Below are 11,827 nucleotides of genomic sequence, written 5' to 3' on the forward strand. Positions count from 1 at the left end.
CCCCTCTCAAACCGATTACAATTTCATTCGGTTTGGGCATTTTTATTCCGACTGGGGTGTTTATATGGAACATTTTCATTCGGATTTAAATGAAAATTAAACCGATTACAATGCTCCATGTAAACGCTCCTACTGTCTGCATGCAGAGCTCAAAATGAAACCAGAAAGAGTCTGCAACATAATCTGAGTTGATTAAAAGATCACTTTCCTTTTAATAGATATCTTGTACTCCCAAACATAGAGGATGACCAAATTTTAGAAGAACCCACTTTGGAGATCACAGAGGCAGGAGATGAAGATGGATATGGGTGTTACATTTGACAAATGATTGTAGAAAACATTTTCTCAGTTTGACTGAGAAAAATGAAAGAATTGATAACTTTTAAATGAATTGGAGATATTATAATTTATTCATCGAGAATATTTGATGCATATTATCAGAAAAAACAGTTGAAATGCTATATAATCTTCAAATTACTAAATTCACTAAAATACTTCAGATCTCTTAAATATATCTAAAGATTCTGTATGTAAACATTACAAAAGAAGTAAATTCAAAATTAAATATCTGGAATTATTAAAATACAATTATTTGACTAGTTCTTGAACAATGGTCGATGAGATCTATAGTTCATGTCCAAGTTTTTAAACTTTAGCTTAGTTTTTTCTAATTCTAGTTTTTGTATTTCTAATTTTAGTTTAGTCTCTTCCAGAGTTAATATTTCAATAATATATTGTTCATGGTTATCTTGCTTGTAGTGTCTTTTTGTGTCTCAGTGTCTGAGCCATGTCCCACAGGTACCATGTGGGTGCTGTCCAAATCATCTTCTTTATAAAACAAAAACACAAGAACAACATTAGCAAAATTAGAAAGTGACAGGAATGCTTTTTTGTTGTACTTTTTTCTGCAAAAATAAAGTACATGCTACTTAAACCTCTTGTAGTTCACCCATTTTAGACAAAAAGAAAAAATGCACACACACATTTCTAATAAGCTTAAATGCTACTGAAATGTTCAAATATTCTAACTGTAATATGAAAGTATATTTTAAAGTAATTGTAAATCAGAAGAAATTGTTGCGCTCTCAATTGACAAAGAGTTCCTTATCCTTCAGGTGCATAGAGCCAAAAAATACTTGAACAAAACAGAAAAAACAGCTGACCGCACACTGAATCCAATAAAGACTGAAGAAGTACAAAAAATGTATTTTATAAATTGCATGGTGCAATAAAGTGCAAAGTGCAGGTGAATTAAAAACAAATGAACATAAGCAGACGTTTCAGCAAATCAAAGCAATCAGCTGAATCCAATTGTCACAATCATCAATTAACACAAGTATCAATCAGTTATCACAAGTGTCACTGCAAGAGAGTTTAAAAGTTAACAAACATAGCACAAACTGTATGAAATATACATTCAAAGTAATGGGGACGGAGGAAGGAAAAAAAACACACATTACAGAAAACAAGAAAGTTCAAGTGCTTCATTCATGCCATCAGGAAATAAAGATTTAAGTTCAAAGATCCAAAATAGGAGATGTATCATCCCGTCTACGAATTGCACTTGTATGTTCAATCATTCTAGTGCGTAGTGCACGTGTGGTTTTACCAACATATAACAGAGAACATGGACAAACGATAATATAAATCACATACGTACTCTTGCAAGCTATCAGTTGTTTAATCTTGTATGTTTTTTGTGTACGAGGATGCGCAAATGATTGACATTTAACATATTTTGTGCAAGATACTTGTAGCATAGAAAATTACCCTGGGCATCAACTAGGGTGGTCAGAGAAGAGACATGAGTGTCTGCATGAACAAGCTTATCCCTCATACTAGAACTCCTAGAAGAAACAAAGAGTGGTGGATCGTTAAATACATTCAAGAACTGAGGATCTCTTTGAATGATGTGCCAGTGACTCTTAATAATCCTCCTAATATCATTACTCAGTGGGCTAATTGTAGGTTTAAAAACACATGAATAACTTTTCTATGATTTAAAATCTGTATATAGATTCTGGGCTTTAGCCTCAAAATCCTCCTTCCTAGAGCAGATACGATAAAGTCTTAAAAATTCTTTGTAAATAACAAAACAATCATCACTGTATCTCTTAAACAGAATGATATTGTCAAAAAAAGGGTTGTTGTTGAAAACATACCTATCCTCCAAAAAGCCCAGATATAAATTGGCATAATCAGGAGCCATGGTGGCCCCCATGGGTCCGTGTATCTTTTGGTCATTCGTTTTTTGATTTAGTATTGAAATCGGAAAATGAAAAAACAGCACCTTTTTCGTTTTTCATTTTTTTTCAAACAAAACGAAAAACAAGAATTCGGCTTGATTTTTTTCGTTTTCCGTTCAGGGGTAGAAAATTATAAACAACTTGAATATTTGATCTCAACATGTGGGCGGGAATGAAACACCCCTTTCCGCTGATTGGTCAACCAAACATTAAACAGTGCCTTCATCAGTTCTTCCGCAGCTCAGCACAGCAGAATAATAGTCCTTCGCTGGGATGGATTTAACGCGTTTATTGCAACTGCACCTGCACTCACAACTACCTAATAGCCAACACCTTTGGCACACTGCCTGTTTTATTATTGCTGACCACCTATCAAAATCTGTGTGGCAATGCTGCGCGACTCACGGGACAGCACAGAGATATAGTGAAGCCCAGACCCGTATCAATTTAAGTCATCATACACAGATGTCATAACTTTTGTTTTAGGCAATACGCTGAGATTATGTAATTAATATTGAGTATTGGCCGGCTAACTGATGGCATACAGACAGAACGGTTATTTTCTCTGCCAACTAAACTTCCAAAGCAAATAAAGTCACAGAACCGTTGAGCGACTGACTCGCAGTAAGGCAACAGAGTTGTTTCATTCCTGAATGAATAAGAGTCTTTGAACAACCCATTAATATAGACGATGATTCAGTGACCAATTAATATAGACAGCCACTTGATTTTATTCCTGAATGAATCTGCGTTTTGAACGAATCGACGAATGAATAAATGACTCCTTCCTTAACACAATGACTTACCGCCACCTAGTGGCGATATTACTTTCATAATTCAAGTATCATTTCATTATGTCATTTCATATTTCCGCATTAAATATTATACAGTTGTAATTGCTGTGTAAATGTATTTACTGTAAGTAGCTACATCTGAAAGCAACGTCATGCAGTCGGTTGATACTGACTTAATTGCTAACAGTGTCATATTATTCAATTTATTTGACTAAATTTAAGAATTTAACATTATAGATACTATCAGCAAGCTTGAAAAGTCGATAATGATCAGTAAACGATAATCTTAGTTTCCTAGCTGTCCTGTTCATTTTATAAAGTAACAGCTGTCCTGTTAAAGTGATAAAAAGTGCCTTCTGTTTGGCAAAACAAAGAATTAGACTGTGGTCCACAGACACTTTTATTACAGTCTAGGGCTGTCACAGAGATAGATGTAATTTCAGGACTGTTCATTCTCTATTATAAAGCTTGAAATAATTAAGCTTTATAATGACAATTGCCATTGACTGAGAAGGACAATCTTCAAAGATGACAATGTTCTCATGTGTTTGGCAGAAGAAACTCATTTGAAATTCATGAGGGTGATTAAATGATTGATAAATGATATATTTTTCATTTTAGGGCGAGCTATCCCTTTAAGATATATGAGTAAGCGTAATGTTGCAAAACCAGGACAAGATATGCTTTAACAAAAAGTTCAATAAAATGTGGCTGTCATAGAGATATTGTCATGATCACCGTCTGTTCTTGGACTCTAATTCCCATAATCCTCCCTACCAGTCACATGCAATCACCAATTGCCACACACACCTGTAGATCATCACCTGGACTATAAAAGACTCACACACACACCACCTCAGGGTGAAGTCTTGTTTACCTTGTGTGCAATTCTGAGCGTTCATATCCTGCCTGCCTGTTACCCGTTATCGACCCGTTGCTGCCTGCCTTTGTTCCTTGCCTTTTATTCTGTTCTGTGAGCGATATCTGCCTGTCCTGACCATTTCCTGTATCCTGACTACGATTCTGCCTGTCCCTTGCTGTTCCTGTTTGTTCCCGTTTGACCCTGCCTGTACGACCACGCTCACTTGTTCAATAAAGCTTTGCATATGGATCCCTGCCTGAGTCCAGCTTCGTTACAGATATACATTTAATACGATTTTTTTCTTTTTCAGTTACTTAACAGAAATGTGGAAAAACACAAGAAAAACACCCCGGATATTTTCTGCAGAGTCTATGCCAGCCCTGAAATTGAGGGTACCTGAACAGCAAGGAAACACTTCTGAGTGTGGCATATTTGTATTACTCTATGCAGAGAATTTTCTGAAGGTAAGTTCTGAAAGGAAAAAAGTAAAATCATGGCACTGTGCATGTCACTAAAAGAAAACAAATGATTTATGTTTCAATTCCTTCCTCTAGGATCCTCCCAAAGAACTAATCAATGAGCTTGACTGTACATCCTGGTTTACACTAGCCGATGCATTTTCAAGGCGTGCACAGATCAGGGACAAAATGCGAAGCAGTTTAGAAGGTGTATTTTTTTTTTTTTAATTAGATTTTTTTATGAACATTACAGAATCCTTATGAAATTAGTTAAGTTAAAATATCTAAAATCGTGTGCCACAATTTTCTTAAATTTTAGGAAGTTATTTTAAATACAGCATAGGGTGCACAAGCATAACATTCTGATGTTTTGATATGGCAGATGATATGTATTTAACTTGTGCTACATTAATCTTGTAATACTGGCGATTGACTGTGAGTTTTGCTTATGCAGCACAGAGAAGAGAAGCAGAGGAAAACAAAGCAGAAGAAGGAGAAAGTGAAGAAGAGCAAATGGTTGACGAGAAAGCGCAAGAGGAAAACATAGCCAAGGAAAGAAAAATAGAAGGTAGAGAGGAAGAAAACATACCTGAGGAAAGAGAAGAGGACAAAACAGCTCAGGGAGGAAACTATACAGTTCTGGGAAGGCTGTCAGTGCTAGGCACCAAAAGAAAATACGCAGTCACTCAAGATGAACTGAAGAGGAGAATAAAGGCAGAAAACATGTCAAACAACATGTTGAGAAGCTTGATTAGGGTTTGTATATACTCTAAACCTTATAGCAATTTGCTATACTTTTACAGAACAAAACATTTATAAAACAGTAACATATTGGTTTACCCAAAGGTTCGTAAAGAGGATCTCCCTCAGGAGCTCAGAGAGCAACGGCCAATAAAAGCCAAGACCAAAATTAGCATATTCTCTGCTTTCAGTGAAGGGGAGGCCACAGATTTAGCCCAGGAGCTGGGAGCCATGCTTGGGAGACATGTAAACCTAGGCATACTTGCAGGTGTTCCAGGTGCGCAGGCAGACATTGCAAAGTAAGTTGCTTTCCGCATATGGATTTTTTTTTTTTTAAACTTGCTTACAAATCTGTCCATTTATGTTTACAGGAATACACTCTGCACTCTCCAGTGTTTGCTCAGAGAAAAAATGGGAGAAGAATCAGCTTTTAGTCTGCTGACCCATACATTAGGACCACAAGTCATAGATGTTGTCATCTCATTTTTAATCAGTTAACGTAGAGGTACAATGAGCCAGTGAACACAATAACAAATGAATGTTAAAATTGTTACAAACATTGTCATCTCAGTTAATTAATGTCACAGTTAATTGATTTAAATATACAACATATCACTGTTAGACAACACATTCAGACAGCAGAGTAATGTTAAACGTTCGTGGTTTACTTAGCTTAATTTACAATTAAAGATGGCATTATTTTTTTCAGATTTGTTTTAAAATATAGTAAAATAAACAAAACCACAAAAACAGCAGTCTCTTTCACTTCATTTCTCATATGCACACTTACATGCAAGTTAATTTTAAATGTATGTTTTACATTGTTACAGTGCCTTAGTTGTTTGTTTTTTTTCCATATCTACATTCATTCTTAGTCGCCTTTTGAAATTCTTTCTATACTTTTGTTTCATGTTTTTTGCTCTGTGTGGAAACAGTGGTCTTATCTTTCTTGTCAAATCTGTAGTTACAGCTGTAAATGCCATTCTAGTCACGCTGGCATTTGTTACACTGTCATGCAGGTTTTTAATTTGCTGGCTAATGTGCTGAGGAATGTTCTGCCATTTCTGCACAGTCTCCAGTATTTCATTTAACTTCTGCACTTCAGTTTTAGAGTGGTTTGCTTCAGTGTTCACATTTAACTGCATTGACATGTCTTCTTGCCACAAAGTAGGTACATCTCTTGTTAATATGACATCAAATAATTCACATGCCAGTAGAAGGCAAGCACATTTCTCATTGTAAGAGAATGTACAACAGGTACACTGAAATGTTGTTGCAGAAGTGTGGTAAATCCTTTCATTACATAAACTTTTTACATCTACATCTTTTGTGTCAAAGCACAGAATGGAGTAAAGCTTCTTTTGCTTAATTACACTAGCATGTGCGTTTACTTGATAATTCAAAGCAGGAAACTTCTGAGAATCATGTTCACTCAGCAAATCAGTAAGTACAAGGTGTTTACAGCGATGTCCTCTGATTCCTATTGGGCAGCTACAAAAACTTTCAGATGGACAAACTTTGTAGGATAGACCAGGGGTTTGTTCTGATGGAACTTCATAAAGGTATGTGTCGTGGGATATAAGATTAATGCTATCTTGCCAACCTTTTTCCACCAATCTAGTTGCTGACTTAAGAATTTCTCCTGACTTCAAAGAGGCATTTTTTACTCTTCCAACTGCCTGCAAATCATGAATGACCTGGAAGTATCCATCTGTCTTCTTGATGAGAATGCTGGTAAGATCATCCAGTCTACGGTTCCTAATGCCACCCAAAAACTGATATTTTAGGCGATGGAAAAATCTAATTAGACAAGCAAAGAAAAACAATACATGTTTTAATATGATTGTGTTTGATTTTATAACTACTGTATAACTACATTCCAAATGCTTGTGATTCTATTACATTATTTGCATTAACTCATAATGAAGTTGCATTAGTTTAATTTCAAATATTACCTTTCAGCAAGATTGTTTGTATCGGAGTTGGCATGGTTATAGCACCGTCCAAAGTCAGACCATGTGTGTCCTATTTCCAGCCAGTGATCCTTGAAGTGTGAGCAAAGAGCTGGGAAATCTTCAAACCTCTTGAGGAATTGCTCAGCAGTTGACTTACAATCTTGATGCTATAATGAAAAAAGAATAATAGATTTAATGTTAAATTTAACTGATTTAATATTTGCTTTAAAATAGTTATATAAATAGTAACAGTACAGGTAACACTTTAGTATAGGGAACACATTCAATATTAACAAAGACTTTTCCCTCAATAAACTCCTAATTTACTGCATATTAATATATAGTAAGGTAGCTGTTAAGTTTAGCTATTGGGTAGTATTAAGAAAGTAGAATATGGTCATGCAGAATAAGGCATTAATATGTGCTAATTAATAAGTACTAATAAACAGCCAATATTCTAGTAATATGCATGATAATAAGCAACTAGTTAGACCCTAAAATAAAGTGTTACCACAGTACAATTAAGGAAGCAAAATTTTATTGTTAATTTTACACACTGTTGCACAAACTTCATCTTTCTGATGAAGGAAATTATTTCTGTTCTAACATCAGTATTTGATGGTCCAGAGTTCCAGAGTCTGTCTTTGAAAGCCAACGGACAATAGCCTGAAAACAGACATCAAATAACTTTTTTACATTTTTAAAATATAAAGAATATATACATACTTGCATAACATGATACCAGCACAGCAAGATATCTGACTCTGGGAAGACTTTCCGCAAGGCATTTATCTCACACATATCCTTGTCCACCATGAAGCACCTAGAGGAAACAACATAGCATACCAGAAGGATAAAAACACATATACACTATGATTCAAAAGTTTAGGATCAGTAAGATTTTTTTAATGTTTTTAAAAGAAGTCTCTTATGCTCACCAGGGCTGCATTTATTTGATTAAAAATACGAAGAAAAAAACTGTAATATTGTAAAAAATTATAACATTTTAAAATAATTGTTTTCTATTTCTATATATTTTAAAATGTAATTTATTCCTGTGATCAAAGCTGAATTTTCAGCTTCATTAATCCAGTCTTCAGTGTCACATGATCCTTCAGAAATCATTCTAATATGCTGATTTGATGCTCAAGAAACATTTAACGTTATTATCACTGTTGAAAACATTTGTGTATAATTTTTTCTTTCAGGATACTTTGATGAATAGAAAGTTAAAAAGAACATCATTTATCTGAAATAGAAAGAAAGCTTTTGTAACATTGCACACTATACTGTTCAAAAGTTTGGTGTCAGTAAGTTTTTTTTTTTTTTTTTCAGGATGCATTTAATTGGTCAAAAGAGACAGTAAAGACATTTATAATTTTACAAAAGATTCTATTTTAAATAAATTATGTTCTTTTGAGCTTTCTATTCATCAAAGAATCCTGAAAAAAAAGAACTGTTTTCAACATTGATAATAATCATAAATGTTTCTCGAGCAGCAAATCATCATATTAGAATGATTTCTGAAGGATCATGTGACACTGAAGACTGGAGTAATGATGCTGAAAATTCAGCTTTGATCAGGAATAAATTTTTAAATATATAAATATATTTAAATATATATTTAAATAGAAAACAGTCTCTGGTATCTGGGGCCAGAATATACATACCTTGGTGCAGTAGGACACACTCTCCTTAATTGCTGTAAAGCTATCTCTAGTGTTGCCTCTTTCTCATTGCTTGTTACTATGAAAGCGACTGGAACTCCATGGCCATGCTCAGCTCTTAAAGCCAGGGTATAAAGTGGAAAATTATACTGGTTGACGCAATGAGTGGCATCCAAACATATAATGTTCTTTCCATGTCTGTGTAGATTCTCTCTCATGTTGGGAGTCTGAAGGATAATTATGAGATCCTTCTCATGGGAAGAAGGCTGAAAAAAACAACAACATTGTTCTTGAGGTGACTGGTCAATAATAAACTAACAGCATCATCTTTATCCAAATGGCTTCGGCGTACCAAGCATGTGCGTATATTCTCAATGTCTTTTGGAGTGACAAAGTACTGACAGTTGTTCAAGTTGGTGTGTCCGTGAGATCTGGACCATTTGTGGGTTTCCAGTAGAATGATATCTGGCTTGACACCCAATGAAATCCATTCTTCAATTTGTTTGACCAAATCTGGACACACTGTTTGAAAGTGTCCTTCTTGTTCAAAAGTTGCATTGTGCCCATTGTGCTCTTTGCTGGTGCGTTGTACAATGATTTTGTGGCTTAGACAATCATTTTTAACATTAAATGATGTGTAAGCCATACACCCTGAGGTCTTGTAACTTCCATCAACGGGATTCCCTGACCGGATACAGTAGAAAATGTAGTATCTATTATCCTTGTCCTTTTGACTTGCAGAATTTGTGTTTCTAAAGTTTGTTAAAGTTTTAAGTTTTTCTTGAATGAATGTTTCACGATTTCCTTCTTTCTTCAGGACATGCACATCAACTGTAATATTTTTGTTTTTTCCTCTTTGTCTTTCTTCACGCAACACTGTTTTCTTAATACAGTCCTCCATTTCTCTTTACATTCTGGGGAGAAAAACATTTATTAATACAAGGGTTGTTGCTTAAGGATGAAGCTCTTGGTAACAATTTATAATAAAAACTCTCATCAATTATTATATTCTTAAGATAGTGTAACCACCATTATTATTAATTAATACAACTTCATGATGTTCCCAGGCCAACATTAGAATGCTCTACATAATATTTGAATTTCATTCATAACACCCTGGCTCAGCACAAGATATTTCATTATTATTGTTATTATTATTATTATTAATGCAATATAGTGATAGATTACTCTTGGTCTTATATTACTCTGTTGACGGCTTTTGGAGTGAATTTTGCGCATACTCTGCCCAGAACAGATACCGACTCCAGTCGGTTTGGTTGTTATGACAATAGGAGCGCAAGTATCGGGTAAGTTCTTGGTTAAGGCGTTCAACTTGGCCATTGGCCTGTGGGTGATAGCCAGAAGTTAGACTGATGTTGACATTTAATCTCTGGAAGAAGGAATTCCAGAGTCGTGACGTGAATTGGGGCCCTCGGTCGGAGACTATGTCCTCTGGAAGACCATAGAACCGGAACACATAGTTACAGAGATGTTCAGCCGTTTCTAGAGTGGTGGGGAGCTTCAGTAGGGGAATGAAGCGACAGGCCATGGAGAAGCGGTCAACTACGGTGAGAATGGTGGTCAGACCCTGGGAGTTGGGGAGATCGGTAACAAAGTCTATGGCGATATGGGACCAGGGGCGTTGTGGAATGGGTAGAGGTTGTAATAGACCAGCGGGAACCTGATGGGATGGTTTGGTAGTCTGGCATATGGTACAGTTACGGATGAAGATGATGACATCAGATTGTAAAGAGGGCCACCAGAAGCGATTACTGACGAGTTGAGTGGTGGCTGTAATACCTGGGTGACCTGAACTGAGTGAGGTGTGGATGTGTTTAATGACCTTCGTTCGAAGAGATGTGGGAACATCGGTGCGACCTGTGGGGCAGTTCGGAGGAGGTGGTTCGGTATGATGAGCGTCAGAGATTTCGGTCATGATGTCCCATTGAACGGGTGCGAGGATGATCGTGGGTGGTAGAATGGGTTCGTTTGTGGGTGGCACTAACGTGGATTCATACTGGCGTGAGAGGGCATCAGCCTTGGTGTTCTTAGAACCTGGTCTGTAAGTCATGGTAAACTGAAATCTGCTGAAGAATAGGGCCCATCTGGCTTGTCGGGGATTGAAACGTTTCGCTGAGCGTAAATATTCCAGGTTTCTGTGGTCGGTTAACACAATGAACGGGTGCTTACTTCCCTCTAGCCAATGCCGCCATTGTTCCAAGGCTGCCTTCATGGCCAATAGCTCACGGTCTCCCACGTCATAATTCTGCTCAGGGGGAGTGAGTTTGCGGGAGTAATACGCACAAGGGAACAGTTTGGAGGGGTTGCCCTGACGTTGGGATAGGATCGCCCCGATCCCCATGCTGGAGGCGTCCACCTCGACAAGGAACTCCCGTTTGGGGTCTGGATGATGTAAGATGGGAGCCGTTGTAAACAATTCCTTTAACTTCTGGAAAGCGTCCTTGGACACGAGTGACCAGACCAGCTTGGTGTTTACCTTTTTGAGCATGGAGGTGAGTGGTGAAGCAGTCATGCTGAAATTCCTAATAAATCGCCGGTAGAAGTTGGCGAACCCTAAGAAGTGCTGTAGTTCTTTGATGGTGGTGGGTAATGGCCAGTTTAAAACAGCTTGAACCTTGCTGTCCTCCATAGCGACCCCTTCAGAACTGATGATGTAACCCAGAAAGGGCGTGGCGGTCTGGTGGAATTCACATTTCTCAATTTTGGCGTAGAGTTGATTGTCGATGAGTCGTTGTAGAACAGAGCGGACATGGCGGACGTGATTGGGGTAGGAGTCAGAATAAATGAGAATGTCATCGATGTAGACTGTAACCCACTTGTTAAGCATATCCCTGAAGACGTCGTTGATGAAGGCTTGGAAGATGGACGGACTATTGACCAGCCACATGCTTGTTCATACAAAAATACAGTTTTCTTAGTCACGATACTGCAACTTGCTAATTCAATAACAGACAAACTCAAAAAGTCCCATGATGTGCTAACATGCTCCTTTCATGGGGCTCTCTAGTTTGACCTGTCCTGACGCAGATTTACGGAAATGACGGACTCCAATAATCTACAAGTCATAATGATTTTTGAGGAAT

The 11,827-nt window shown here is 36.9% G+C and overlaps 1 long non-coding RNA gene across 1 annotated transcript; it reads left to right on the top strand.

The window, feature by feature from the left end:
- The first annotated feature begins 4,108 nt into the window (after positions 1-4,108).
- Positions 4,109-5,759, top strand: LOC127508964 (uncharacterized). The gene is made up of 4 exons (XR_007929043.1): positions 4,109-4,366; positions 4,457-5,116; positions 5,207-5,400; positions 5,473-5,759. It is a non-coding gene; the product is annotated as an uncharacterized LOC127508964 (long non-coding RNA).
- Positions 5,760-11,827: the final 6,068 nt, after the last annotated feature.

This window comes from Ctenopharyngodon idella, chromosome 3 (assembly GCF_019924925.1).
Source record: "Ctenopharyngodon idella isolate HZGC_01 chromosome 3, HZGC01, whole genome shotgun sequence".
Taxonomy (NCBI): domain Eukaryota; kingdom Metazoa; phylum Chordata; class Actinopteri; order Cypriniformes; family Xenocyprididae; genus Ctenopharyngodon; species Ctenopharyngodon idella.